At 31.7% G+C, this 15,713-nt stretch overlaps 2 long non-coding RNA genes across 2 annotated transcripts in view; one reads left to right on the top strand and one right to left on the bottom strand.

Moving 5' to 3' along the window:
* LOC147656330 (uncharacterized) overlaps window positions 1-6,281 on the bottom strand; it is a 160,255-nt gene extending 153,974 nt beyond the window's left edge. Inside the window, exon 1 of the long non-coding RNA XR_015294610.1 lies at window positions 5,685-6,281. This is a non-coding gene — a long non-coding RNA (uncharacterized LOC147656330). The remainder of the gene's footprint in view (window positions 1-5,684) is intronic.
* Window positions 6,282-6,414: 133 nt separating this feature from the next.
* On the top strand, window positions 6,415-8,830 carry LOC147656329 (uncharacterized). Its single transcript, XR_015294609.1, has 2 exons — window positions 6,415-6,910; window positions 7,857-8,830. It is a non-coding gene; the product is annotated as an uncharacterized LOC147656329 (long non-coding RNA).
* Window positions 8,831-15,713: the final 6,883 nt, after the last annotated feature.

Raw genomic sequence — 15,713 nt, 5'->3', positions numbered from 1 at the left:
GCCAATCTTCGGAGAGATCGATGAAACTTCAATTCTTTTCGTAATATTCTCAGGTTTATTATATAAATTCCATCCATCTATCAAAGTTAATTCAATGTACCTTTAACTATAACTTCGAACTTATTTAAAAGTATTTTCATCATGGATTGCGTTTAAACTTGTCATTAAAATTTATATATTTTGACAAATATTTCGTTTCTTTTTTTCAAGAAGAATTAAAAAAATACTGTTATATAAAATGTATGAATTTTTTTTTAAACCATTTTAAAGATCAATATATTCTAATTCATCTATTTATATCGATTAAAAATAACAAATTTTATTAAATTTAACTTTTACTTTGATTAATCGAATCACTATCTCACCTATTATACAATGTTTAATTAATACAATATGATAACAACTATTTCCTAACCTTAAATAATCGTGATCCATTACAAATTACGAAACACAAATGAATAAAAGAATCGAAGAATCCAATCATCTTTCCATCTATCTTTTCCCGCCACTTTCATAATTAATTCAATTGAATTAGAAGCAGAATCAATCCAATCCAAAAAGAGAAATAAAGAAAAATCACAAAGCGTTACGAGGAAAACAATATCACGTTAGCCTAGAGGAGATTTGGCGCGGCTCCGATGTCAGTTTAGAATGAAATCCAACCTAAAACATTCATGGGTATAGCGATCTACGGAGAAGTATTTTCGTCGGCTCCATCCTGGCTCATCCCCCTCCGGCTTTTTCAAACCAGATTTTTCTCCGTTCGGTGAAATGAAAATTTCGTTCGATCCGCCGATGCAATTCCCCTTAGTGGCTCGAAATTACTCGATTATCCGACGCCGCTTATTAACCTGAGAGAAGGTAACGCTCCTTCACCCTCGCCTTCGGTCTTGCGCTGAAATGATGTCCAACAGCCCTCGACGAAACCCTTTCGACGGGCCTGTTTAATTGAAAAAGTTGCAGACAAGCCCGACGAATCGACGATTAATAGCACGAGATCCTTCCTTCATTCGTATCCACAACATTCGTTGGCTATTACGCTATTCGACTTAATCCTCGAGACGATTATTTTTGAGACATACGTTGTTTTCGTTGGATTCGTTTCAGTTAAAAAATGAAGGAAAAATAACGAATTTGGTTCGTTTTTTTGAAAAATAATTCGATGATTTGAACGTGTTTAATCTGTCACCGCCAGATGTCTCATGCCTCGTCCTTTCTCGCAAGTGATTGCTCTAATCTTTAGTTAATAATGAAATAAACATTGCAAATCTATATTTTTCAATTTATAGGATAGAGATTGGTAATTATAGTATTTTCATGTAAATTATATATTCAAATATTAATATAAAAAATCGTTGATTTTCATGTCTTCATTGAAAAATCCCAATTTCTTATCATACTTTCTATTCACAGCCATGTTTTTTTTACTTTTGTTAATTTTTTATAAGAATTGACAATGTTTCAATGCGTCACACACATCAAATATCTCTTTTTTATTGATTCTCTTGCAAATAGTTTTTTAAATATAAAATACAAATCTCAAATCTACAATTTCCAATGTTTAAGAAAGAAATCATCAACTTTGATGAATGTGATTGGAAACAATTCCAAAGTGAAACATACGAATAGAAGGAATAATCCAGTTACCTTTTTGGACTGATCATGGAATTTAGACAGTACAATGTTAAAATAAACTATTAATAGCTTTTTTCTTTAAATTGATTACATAGTTTTATCGAAAGGCAGAAATCTATTCGAAATTAAAAGATAGAAGAAAACGGAATTTGTTAGAAAAGATTAATTGAAATAAAATTAGAAAAATTAGTAATTAAAAATATCATCAGATTTAAAATGAAGATGGAATCTAAGTTTATTGAAATCGCATATTTTCATTCTGTGAAAAATCGTACAAAGATATAAAAACGAATGAAATTTAGAATCTGAAAGGTTTTTGATTTTTTTGATCATCCTGAATGGAAGCTAAAATTATCTTTTCTCTTTTTGTGATTATTCATAAAAGTCTTCTATATATATTCAGTAATATATTCTGTCACTCGTAATTTAAGCGGATTACACAACAATGGATGAATATTCAACAATTTGTATTTTCAAAATCTTCATTTAAATTGTTCGTTAAAAACACGAATTTTATAAGAATACTCGTTGAGAAAGATTCAGGTGTCTGGCACGATATTGTTGAAAAAGAAATGTGAAGTAAAGTCGTTAACTAACATCGCTCTGTGGTTATGGAAGAATTTGTTCCACGGAAAACAAGGAGTTAATTGCTACGGAGAGATGCTTATTGCATGAAAGAATAGAGCCCTGATAAATTTTATGCTCGTTACTTATGGACGCGTACGCGTGCTTTGCATGTTACGGTAAGGCATTTTGCATACGCTCTACCCAAGAGAATAATCCAGTTGTTTGTTATAATGTTCTTCCTTATTTCTCCGTATTTTAGAATAAGCATTAAAATTTCTTCGCAAGAAAAATACGGAACAACTGTATGTAATATGTTTTTCTAATCTACTTTCATTGATTAAATATAAAAAAAAAAAAAAAATATGATTTTCTAATAATAAAAAGAAAATTTGCTTTTAACCTTTTATAATTTCAACGCAAAAAAGAGTTTTTATAAAATGAACTTTTGAATATATATATTGAATATTGAATATATTGTCGAATATATTAATTGTAATATTTTTCTATAATTATAAATTTATTGGTATTTTAAAAGAAATAATAAAAACGATGTTTATATAATATAAATATGTAAATTAAGAATTTCTCTGCAATAATTATTTTGTTTAATCTGTTCCAAATCTAGTCCAAATTTTTTCACCTTATATATAGATACTTGTATTAGATAATTATAAATTTTAAAGGATTCAATGACCTTGACCTTGATATAAGATCATCATTCTAATTAATTATTCGAAAAGTTCTAAATATCGTGTTTTTTAACACTTTAGATTTAAATTAGATTACATTAAAATAATGAAACAATTTATAGTGTTATCAATTATTTTTACATAGAGCGAGATAATTTTCTGAAAATTAATTAATAAAAATCATGAAAAATTTAATAAAACCGATGAAAATAATAATTTTTAAATTATCCGCAACATCCTCAAAAATTTATTGATTAAGTTTAGATTTTAACAACTTTTTTTTTACTAATAGAAGATGCAAGTAGCAAAAAAGAATCTCATTTCATCGTAGCGCAATGCATTCAAAAATGCACGACAGATATCGAACGCTTAATTCCAGATATTATTTTCAAGGAGGCCTCAACAATTTTCGATCCTTTTAAAGTATAATTTTCCTCGAAACAGCATCTCGAATCGCAAATACCGTTATTCGATCGATCGAAAATCATTCCAATGCAATTTCCAACATTACAGTTTAACCCTTAAGCGTGCTCGAGGATTTGGCTTTCGTTTCGAAAGTTATCTAAAGCCGGATGGATCCGTGGTAAAGAACATTTAATCCATATCTGCTGTAGGGACACACGTGTTCTGGCTGCCATCCTTCCCGAGAAATTCATTTTTCTCGCGATCGGGACAAAACTGGTATTACCACTCTAAAACTTTCATCGTGCTCGGTGTAACAGAAACAAAGAAAGGGCAGCCGCGATTGTTTCGCCAGACAATGGTCCTATAAATGAGTTAGAACTCGGTCGAAGGCTATCTCGGTGAAATTGGACTGTCGTGTAACTGTCAATCAAGCTTGGACCTGAATAATCTATTGAAATGAAGCATTTTGAAAAATCATCATTAAAATAATATATCATCTATTTGATTAAACGTTGATATTTAAAATAATTGCGAGTTGATTCATTTGAATACATGATTTTTTATTTGAAACAGTTTTTTTTTAAATATTCCACGAGTCCTTCTTGATTTTAAAAATTATTAAATAATCTATTTTATTCAAGTTTAGATTTTAAGGTTAAAATTGTAATATCAAAAGAAATTTTATTACTAGTAAGGATGAATAGTGAACAAGAATTTTGCCTTTCTTTTGTTTCATTTTAATTGAATTCTTCTATTTCTAAATATTATTGAATTTTGAAATGTTGAAAATTATAAAAAAAAATCTTGAATTCTGATAATGAAAAATTGAATTCCTCAAATTTCATTATAAGTTCTATAAAAATTATTCATTTAGTAATCACAACATCATTGATAGCATTGAATTAAATATACAATTTATATATTTTTTATATATTTTTTTTTTCATTTGATATCTTACTGTATAGTTGTTTATATTCATATTCATTTATAAATTTATATTCTTTTCAGTTAAAATTTAAAAAAAATAGTTTTAAATAAAATAGTTAAAAATAATTTTAAAAAAATTAGAAAGTAATTTAACTGCATAACTTTCTTAGAGATAATCATGTTAAACAATTTTTATATATTAAAACTATTCAAACTATCTACATAATCATAAAATATCACTATCCTATTTACCAACTTTAGAAAATAGAATTAAAAATAATCTATGAAATGCAAAGAATTTGTTTATATAAAATTAATTCCACTCGCATTTCCGTCCGAATAATTGTTGATTCTCGTATTAAATTAATCATTTGTTCAAGAATAAAATTCTCATGTTCGTAAGAAATACGAATAAAGAATCGCTTGAAAAACTTTAAAAATCGCTCTCATCCCTGACAAGAATAAGATACGTTCCTCGAGAGAAATGCCATAAAGCAGCGGTGGGATATCGTCTATTTGCACCTATGAAACCAATGGAACTCCTCTTTCCTTTCTCATTCTTTCTTTCCTTTCCACTTTTTCATGGAAACAGACGGCACGAGTCGGTCTCCCGTTTTATTGCTCTATAAACTACGATGTAAACCGAAGAAAAAACAATTCCGCGGCCTGATCGTAACGGGTCCGAGAGCAAGGGATTACGGCCGACATTCGTGCCTCGAGAGCACTCGGTCGAGTTACGACGACATTTGCGTCCACGCTTCAGTCTCGGTTACAGGGGACGAGTAATTGGGGATGAAAGAGGATTTGTCCACGGTACAGCTAGGTGATTATTCGTTTCGAATGGGTTAAGAGGGAAAAAGGATCTTGGAGCAGTTAACTTTAGTAAAAACGAGGAAAAGATTTTAGTGGATGAAAAACGATTCTGAAAGTATGTAAATATGATTCTTTAAAAAAACATAAGTTCCAAAACAGCATATTGTAATAGAGAGACGATGGTTGTTGGAACGACAAATGGACTTTTCAACTCTCTATTGTTTATATTTTGTGTTGGTGAAAAATCAGAATTGTATTATAATATTATAATATTAAAACATTTCCTTCAATTGTTTCAGATTTCACGTGCAAAAGATAACGTAAAATTAATATTTTTGATGTCATAAGATATTTAGAGAATTATTGGCATCTTTTTTCATGATTTCGCTTCAAGAAAAGCTTATCAAAAATTCTAAGAATTAATGGACATCTGTTTGTCACAGTTAAGAGTTAAGAGAACAGAAAATGCGACAATTGACTCAGTATTATTCTATAGATATATATATATCTTTAAAATTAAGACAATTATGTCAATTATATATATATATATATATATATATATATATATATATATATATATAGAGAGAGAGAGAGAGAGAGAGAGATATTCAAAATATTGTTCTTAAAAATATATTATAAATTACTTACATAAAAATCGGTGAAGTGTACTTTTTTCCACATAATTATTCGGATAACTTTAATATTTTGCGGTTTATATTCTTTTTTTTTTTTTAAATTTCTTTACTCTTCATTATTTAATTATCGTTTAAACTGTTATCGAAAAAAGTTTAATTAAATTGTTCAATATTGATCACAGTTTCAGTGTTTTTTTCCAATTTTTTTAAAAATATTACTTTATAATAACATGAGAATGAAATTTTAAATTGCAAAATATTCAGATTTATATACAGATTTCACTTGCTTTATCACTCTATTGCAAAAAATATTCCGAAACAAAATTGTATTCCAAATACGAAAAAAACACCGCACTTTGAAGATTAATTTCATTCCCTCGAAAAACGTGTTGCCACGCGTATAACCTATTATACTCCGCGTACGCGTATATCATATATTCCACAAACACTCGTAGAAAATCAAAATTTTTGAATTAATTAATTAATTCAAATTCCAAATTATAAGACAACACATACGAACACTTTCGTCTCGTTACATGCGAACGTAGAAGTAGATTGGAAAACTTAAAATCCGTTTGCCAATTTATTCGCGACTTGGCGAATTTCCACGACGTTTCCCTGGAGTTCATCGATTTGGGAACAGGTGTCGCCCAGGCTGGTTGGTATGCGGCCGCGCTTTCATCGGCGACGTTATGCAAGCAGTGTGTACACGTCTGTCGCGAGTGTAAGCCCCTTCACGCGTAACATCGAACTCGAACGTATTCCGAGTTGCATATTTTTCCTGGGCAAACTTCATGCGACGCCTGCCGCGCGTACGTCGCATCGAATTTTGACGCGACGGGATTCGTGCGTTGCCGTTGTATTTTAACCGGATTACCCTATTGCCGTTTCGCATCGAAAATTTCACGTGTGTATCTTCGCGTAAATTCCACGGTCTTATGCGTCGTAACTTTGTTGTTGCATTATCGTTCAACGCGTTAAGGAGCAAACGTTTCAACGAATACTGCATTGTGGAAGACAGTTGATGGGTCGAAACGTAAAATTTTTGACTCGAGTGCTCAAGGAATAGTTATGTGCGATAAAAATAGACTTGATGGCACTCTTGCTTTGTTTACGACGATCTCACGGATGAACTTGCAGGAATGATAAACTCGTAGAGAATGTCGAACTGTATTTGATCCGAGTTTTCTTTAAGTTGTTCGATAGATTCTGTGTGGCTTCTTTGTTTGTTTGTTATAAGTAAGTACATTATAAATCTGAACTTAATAAGTATACGATAAATTTAATATAACATAAATATATTAAATGTATTATGAATCTAACCTAATCTAAATAAATGTATTAAATATTAAGTAACTATATATTTAATTTAGATTAAAAAACTTGATTTCATAAAGTTAAGTTCATATGAAAATTATCGATATTATAGGTTAGGTTAAAATATGTTAGTATTTTACATTTTGACTATAAATAAAAGCAAGAATTGACCAACTTACAAAGCAGAGTTTATATCTACATAAAATTCTATCTTGGGATAAATAGAAATTGTTATGTTATTCATATTTATTTTTATTAAATTTGTTGTAAACTATATTTCGAGCGATGACTAATTTACAAGGTAAAATATTAATTGTATGCAATACTTTACAATAGTAAAGTATATATATATATGTGTGTATATATAATATATACATATAATTATATATAAGTATGTATATAATTGGTTTCTAATGACTTGATTTTTATAATCTTCATACAAATTTTAAATAAATGTGACTATAAGGTATTAATGAAATAATGACATTATTAATTTTAATGCATTTCCATATATAAAAATATTATTATACAAGTAATGATACATTTATAATTACATCTCTATTCTAAATAAATATTATATCAATTTTACCAAAAGCATCTGTTCATTTTTAATAATTATTAAAACAAATAGCATAGAACCACTCAATTTGGTAAATTTGCTATCAAAATATTACAAATTAATTGCAATTCCAGTTGCTCTTGGATTCCTAAATTCAATTTCTGCAAATATTTGTCTGCATTAAATGTGTACATTATTCACGTTTCTCTAATTTCAAATCGTTAACCATATGATATCTCGCATATCATTTGCAGCAGTTCATAGAAGGGCTTTCAATTTATCTCTATCCGACTTTTGCCCACATTCCAGAAAGACCTGTTAAGATTGACTGCCACATGGATAGTTAACAAAGTCGGAACTCCTGCGATGCCGGTTAATTGAAGGGAACACGGTAGTTGGCCGATAGCTAGTAACCGTTCAAGTTACGAAGCGAAATGTTTCGCCGGCATGCGCACTATCTCCGTGTAAACCGTTATATCGTTAGGTTCGAACGCTGCTTTGAAACACCGAGCCAGGCACATTTGAGGATCAGCAGCGTTCTTCCACGAAATATCCAGAATCATCCCTCTAAAGCACGCAACGCTTGAACTCGACGGTTGAAATATTAGGGTGACGAGGGGATTTCTCAGCTGGAACTTCTCCTTGGGAGATTCAGGCCTCTCGTTATTCTTTTCCAAGTGCCTGAATCATCGCCAGCTTTCCGGCTTTCGTCGAAAGTTAATCTCGTCGCGGATTCTTCGCGTTGTATCGGCGCTCTATGTTTCAAATGACGGATTAAGAATATTATCGATACATTATTTGTGATGGCTTTTTGTTCTTGTAGGAAACGTTGCACAAATTTTCTTAAGTATTATTATTGTTCAATTTTGTACAAATAATACTTTGTTAATTTGATATTAATTTAATATCAATTTCTGAGATTCAAGTATTGGATACTTATTATAATATCAAGTATATAAACTATAATTTATTTATTATATTTCGATATTTAAGTAGTTAATTGTCCGGTTATTCAAATACGAATTTTGAATTCAAGTAATATTTTAAATCCAAATACAAGATTCATATATTTTGAATATTTTGGACATGTAATAAGAGCCCTGCTAATATTCGAATATTTGAATCTAAATTAAATAAATTGAATGAAATTAATATATAAGGTTAATGTGCAAAGTTTTGGTATATTGGCAAAGTTTGGTAATATATATATTATGAACTATATTAAATTATAAGTTTGCATATAATTTGCATTTAATAAATAAACCAACATTTTTGTATAGCAACATTAATATTTGTTTAGTTTCTGAAAACTTTTTCGAAAATATTTCATAAATATATAATAATATATTATGAATATTTTTATTTATAAAGTTTTATATATAAAATATATAAATTTTATATGCAAAGTATTTTTGAATACAATTATCTTTCAAGTTATCTTTTGTTAAACTATTCCAAAATGTGTTACAAATGAAATTAATTTTTATTTTGAGTAAAAAAAGTTATTTTATGATTTGAACATAACTTTTGTTTAGGCTTAATCCATATCGAATTCGTTGATTCATAATTCAACTTTTTTCTAATATCTCAAGTTAGACCAAATGCATTTATTTTAAAAATTTCCTTATCGTCCTTATCGTCTTTATTTAAAAAACGATAACGTCGATATATAGATCTCTTCCTAAATGAAATTCCACGTTTAAATAAACATTTATCTTATTAATCAAAATCGACACAAATTCTCCCATCCTTTTCATTCCATCTCTCTCTCTCTCTCTCTCTCTCTCTCTCTCTCTCTCTCTCTCTCTCTCTCTCTCTCTCCTCGCAGTATCACACTTCCGAATCGAGTTCAAATTTAGATCCACGCAGAAATGACGAAAAGGATTAAACAAATCGTTAAAGAGGGAGCATCGTCAAAGGAATTAGGCGAATGCAATTAACATTTCAGAGGGAACTCGTAAGCAGAGGTGATCCTTTCACCGTGCCACTCGGAGACGCGGCAGACCAAAATTCTCCGAGAGTTTCCGCGAGTTCTGCGGCAAGGATTTCGTGTTGGCGTGGTAGAACGGCAGGCTGACGTCTTAACAAGCGCGCTTCCAGCTACTCAGCGAAATTAGAATCCGAGCGATCGCTCGAACTTGCATAGCTGCTGCTCTTATGTCTTGCTTACGCGTCTCGCGACCGAGATTCGTTAGCCCGAGAACAAATTCGCGGTGGTACGCTTCAATGCCGCTCGTTTCCTCGAGGCGCTGGTGAGCCTCGTGGTCTCGCGGCACAAAGAAGCCACGAAGGAAACGAGCCATCCAAGACAGCGGGGGAAGACTTGGTGTCTAAGAGTGATATTCACGGTTCGAAATCATTTCAAACGTGTCATCGAAATAACGTGTAATAGCGTTAGAAAGTGGTGATGAGTGACGCGATGCAGATACATATAGGATTCATATATATATGAACTGTCTTTAAATTCTACTTGAGGCTTATTTATAAACAATTGATGAATAATATCTAAGTGTCTTAATCTTGGCGACTGATAACATTTTTGTCTTATATAGAGTGATCCTTATATATTGGTTTAATTTGATCATATTAGTATAGATATGAGGCAGAACTTATTGTTGTAGGGAATGCAATATTTTATATTGCTAATTTAAGATAAATTTCATTCTTACAATGAGAATAAATTTTGTATCATATGGTTATAGTATTCCTGGCTCATTGATTAGCATTATGCTTAGTATTGTCAACATGTAGTGTTACTATCAGTTGTTGAATACTATTATGCTCAGAACATGCAACAAACCAATGCTTAGCAGTATAGTTCAAATAGACAAAATGTAAAATGTCATATGAGTATCTCTAATCCTTTTAGGAAGGATTAATTGTAAGAATGAGAGCTGTCTTGAACTAATTGTATGTCATATTAATCTATCCATCATATCGATTTCACTTCTATTTCATAGTTTTTTTTCAAAAAACTTCATTATTGGCATTTTATTTTTTCGATTGTACATTGATAAAAATGATTTTATAAAGACACAGATTTGAAAATTATTTTCAAAATGCTTGCCATATTAATTCATTCGCACTATATTCAAATAAAATCGTATTACCAACCGATGGTAAGATGTAGTCGTAAGAACATTTAATTATTGCGAGGTTTGTCGTGACATCATACACTTATATAGAAATGGATTACATAAGTGCAATAAAATTTTGTAGCAATTTTGAATTTTGAATCATTATTCATCACATGATTTCTCTAGATTCTGATCTATTGAAAAAAAAATAATTTACAATAATATTGATCAGAATGAAATTTTTATCAATATCTAAAATATATATCTAAATAAATAAATAAGTAAATTCTAATTAAGTTCCTGTTACTTGAATTAATATCAATCTGATTGTATAAAAATTCTCTATAAATGAAAACAAAGATTTTACATAATTTGAAAAATGAACAATACAATTATCTGAAAGATAATTCCGATTATTTGAAGTTATTTTATTAAAAGTTAAAGATAGTGGGGATGATAGACGAACTTTTATCATATCAGCCTATTCGATTATATAAACTTATTCTCCATCAGATTCGTATAAATGAAATTTTATTACATATTTCTTAGCATCGGTATAGTTATTTTTAATCTCACTACACTCACTTGAACAATTTTGCTTCGCGTCATTGAAATCACTTGATATCTACCCTATCCATTCGAGCAATTACTCAAACATCCACTTAGACTTAGAATGTTTCCTCGCACAATCGCCTCGAGACAAATCTCATGTTATGAAAATAGTTTTATATAATTTTGTCTCACGGTGTAGGACGTGATGGGATGGGGAGGGTGTAATCTGCTTTGAAAATGGACAATGGTGGTTTCAAATGTAATGCATTGTTGGATATGCAGTAGGTAAATTTTGGCAAAACCGGTGATTTCCCGTGTCCCGGATAGATTATAGATATAGCTATCCATATGCACGGAACAGGTGGTGGTGTATGCATGCATTCATAAAAGAAACCTACCGCACACGTATTCATTTGCATACATATTCATTTGCGTAATGCATGCTAGTGTACGCACGTGCGTTCCTCTGTTTTATTCATTTACAGATGTTATTTGCCATTTCGCTGCCGAAAGGTTTTCCACGAAAATAAGTAGGGCAGTGGTGTTGGGCCAGGGGTATTTTGCAAGTAATAACTGGTGAAACTGGTAATTACAAACCGTGTTATACAAAGCGTGTTCCCAGAGTGTGGACGGGTTGGAGGAAGATGATTACACAAATGAGCTTCGAAATTATCAATACTCGTTAAACGAGATTGAAATACCTCGTTTTTATTTCGAATATATTTGATTCGAGCGTGCATCCCATTTTAATTATTTATCGCTTACGATTATCGGCGAAATAAGATTGCACACGATTAAATCACAACGTCGAGTCGATTGTTACGATTTTCAATTTCGATCGATGATACGCGAAATAAATTTTCTTAACGTGTTGTTTTCAATGTTGTTTTCCTCACTTTTTTTTATACATACATTTATAATCGATATAACATGATATATTGTTAGAATTAGCCTGTTAAATTAATAGATTGTAATATTACAATGTAATAAAACATATTTAAAGAATGAAACAGATTTCTATTCAAATTCTATTGCAGACTTATTAATTAACATAAGTATTATATAGAAGATTAATATATATATATATATTACGTTTCATTTAATGGAAATTTGAAATGTTTATAACTTGATAAATAAACCTCAGTTGACATTTTTGCATATTTATTTTAATTTCTAGAATCTAGACTCTCTAAAAGTATCTCACGAATATATTATACAATATATTCTATACTGGATGGTCTGGATTTAAATGAAGTCATTTTTTCGAATTGTGATAGAAATATTTTACATTTGAATTTTTTTCAAGCTAAACTTTTTCTAAATTTTCAAAATCATCGATATACGTTTATATAGCTGATAAAAAAATGATTGTGTGATAACATGAAATGACTTTGATCTTTAGAAATTAAAATTGAACTTGTATATATTAAATTTTCCCAAATTAGAGACACAATAAAATATAATATTTATAATCGTTAAAATTTTTTATTTACTTCACATGGTTTCACATTAAGATTACATAAAGATTATGTATAATATTTTGGTGTTATAAAACGGAAACACAGGTTTTGCCAAGATTCGAATTTTCATACACAAACTTTGCGATACATAAGCGCCCTAAAGTTACTTAAACCAGTGTGCAGGATCTGTTTGAAGTTCGTTTCCCTACAGGGAGCGAAAGATACATCAATCGTTATTGGAAAATAGGGGAGAACTTGGAATCCTCCGAGTACCAATTAGAATCTCGAGTCTTCCTCGCTCACTAAATAACCAAATCGAAAGTGTCTTTATACATGAAATAGCCATCAGACTATGCTAATAATAATTCTCATGAACGTCGAAGAAGGATTTCTTCAATCAATTTCACGATAATCCTTTCCACGATTGCGTAAAGCCTGTCCTCACTTCCGTTTTTGGAGGATGGAATTCGCTTCTTTACGATCGAAACAAGGGGGATACAGTGGCAAAGTTGTCGAGAACGACGGTCGAGGATGCTTCGAGGGAAGAAGAAGAAAAAACCATCCCTCGCCACTCTTTGAGGGAGAACTTTTCCGCCGCGTTTTCGAGGGCGAACGTCGCCAGTCGGAAGTCGTTTCCATCTCGTGCTCAACCCTGTCTCGCCGCTCACTCTCGCCAACTTCCGCCGGCGAATCGTATCTCGAACATACCCCTGACCCTTTGTGCGCATCCACGAATCAATTTTGCAACGAAGGAAGTCTGCGGCATAGTCGAAAAGCCGGCGCCCTATTCGCGTTTCGAAACTCGCTTTGACGCCATGTTTCCGCTCCCTGTTAAATGGAACACGATATTATGGTAATTTTAAATTAATCGCCAGTTCGCTTCGAAGGACAACGGAGCCTGGAATCTCGAGATCCCGTTTAGGCGAAGGGTTTGGCTAGGAATGGCGAAACTTTTCGCTTTGTGAAAAGTGAGACACGAATAATTTTATTTTATGAGAAGGTTGAGAAGTATGATATCTGCCTGGGTGTAAACACATTCATTTTTGGAGATATCTTTGGTGGGAAGATATTCTGGAGGGCAATATTGATAAACAAAAATGCCAGTTGAGGCTCGTTCATCGTGTTATTAAGGCAATTTAATTTTATGTTGGATGAGACAAGAGACAGGATGGAGGAACTTGATAAATAAGGCTCGAGTAACACTTTTACGTTTCATAGGTATTGTCATTTTTAGAATTAATATTGTTAAATATAAATGAGGCTTGTTCGTCGAGTTATTAACCCTTTGCACTCCGGGCCTTTTTAGCTCGGGCAAACCAACAACTCCAGACGATTTCCCGTTCGATGAATTTCTTGGCTAACTTAAAATGATTTCACGCACAAATTAATGTATAAAACTTTTATGTTTTAATATTTTATCTGTCTTTGCATATAAAGAAAGATAATTTATATTTGAATATTAAATTGTTGAATATTAAAAATCTATATATGTTGTTGTGTGATATTTTAATAATAAAGTAATTACAAAAAAGCATGCTGGATTTGTCAGGGCAAGTATCACAATAAATTATCGTTACAAATCTTATAATCCCAATAACGTGCTCTCATTTAGTATTCTTATATTTTTCATCTTCTTATACTACATCTCTATTTTTATCACTATTTTCCTTCTCTTTATTATCAATTTCTCAACGAATAGAAATAATTTCATTATAAAAATTCATCTTGAACTAATATTCCAATAACTTGTTCTCACATTCACATTTCTATTATTCTTATTTTTCACTTTCTCTTACAGCATCTCAATTTTCATTACTATTTCTTTTCTCTCTATCGTCAATTTCATAATGAATAGAAATCATGTCGTTTTTTAATGAAACGATAAATCAAACTCATCTCCACTTGAACTTAATTTCATTACAGTTCCACGCTTACAAAACTCAAAAACATTGATGATAATTCACATAAAAATTAATTATTTCACATAAAAATCTAACTATTTAATAATATATTATTCTACGCTTTATAAGATTATACTTAGAGAGCTTAGAAATCTATTCATGAAGCGATATTTTGAAAAAAAATCAAACATGAATAAATATTATCGTTCGAATTGCTGCATCAATCCAAGTGGTGGCGGAGTATCACCTCTGGAGTTATCGCATTACGCCGAGTGGTGACTGAGTTAAAGCAATTTAATTTTATGCTGGATGAAACAAGAGACAGGATGGAGGAACTTGTAACATTTTTAAATTTCATAGGTATTGTCATTTCTGGAATTAAAATTTCGAATAAAAAGTACCTACTTATCTATATTTTTAAAGGATTCAGAAAAATTTTTCTTCGGATACAAACGACTCGGAGAAGAATTCAAAGAAGTCGCGACGATAAAACCCTTAAATTTCCCTTATCCAATATAATAAAGATTGCAATTTACTCGAATATCGCAAAAAGAGTTTGCAGCTCGAAGAAAACCGTCATCCTACAGACAGAATATTATTGCTTTAATTACCGCGAAGGGTTTTAATGGCCGTGGCAGAACGCGATTAAGAAGTGCTCGTTACCGTTTTCCACGGGGCATTAAGAAAAGGCACAAAGAACTAAACGGACATTAGTAGAGGGCTCGACCCAGAGCCGTTCATCCCGCGTGTTTTTATTTATTTTTATCCGCCACCGAGATCTAATTATTGCCGTTCGAGCGGGCCACGTATTGCCATAAAATGGCGAAACTCGTCCGCGAGGAAACGTGTCGTAGGAAAAATTGGAGCGTCGACACAGTTTCGAGCCCGATAAACGAGCACCGTAACTCACCGAGCTTTTCGAGCTTTTTGGCTTCCGCCCGCCAAGGTCCACGGCTCGTTCCGCGTCCGCGATACCTTTGCTCGCTCGACCGTGCTTCGCGAAACCAAACTTGCTCACGGCGAGACATCCAGCCGGCCACCAAGCTAAAAATTAGTTTACGGATGCGCAAGTTGGGGAACTGGGTTCCTCGAAACTGGGCTTATGGCCGAGCCAAACTTCTGACTCTGCTGATGTTACTTTGCAAGTAGTGGGTCCACCCTGTGTTTCAAATCGAT

This window comes from Apis florea, unplaced genomic scaffold (assembly GCF_048593485.1).
Source record: "Apis florea isolate Af1SG1 unplaced genomic scaffold, ASM4859348v1 contig_3794_pilon, whole genome shotgun sequence".
NCBI lineage: Eukaryota > Metazoa > Arthropoda > Insecta > Hymenoptera > Apidae > Apis > Apis florea.
This window is presented reverse-complemented; position numbering and strand designations above follow the sequence as displayed.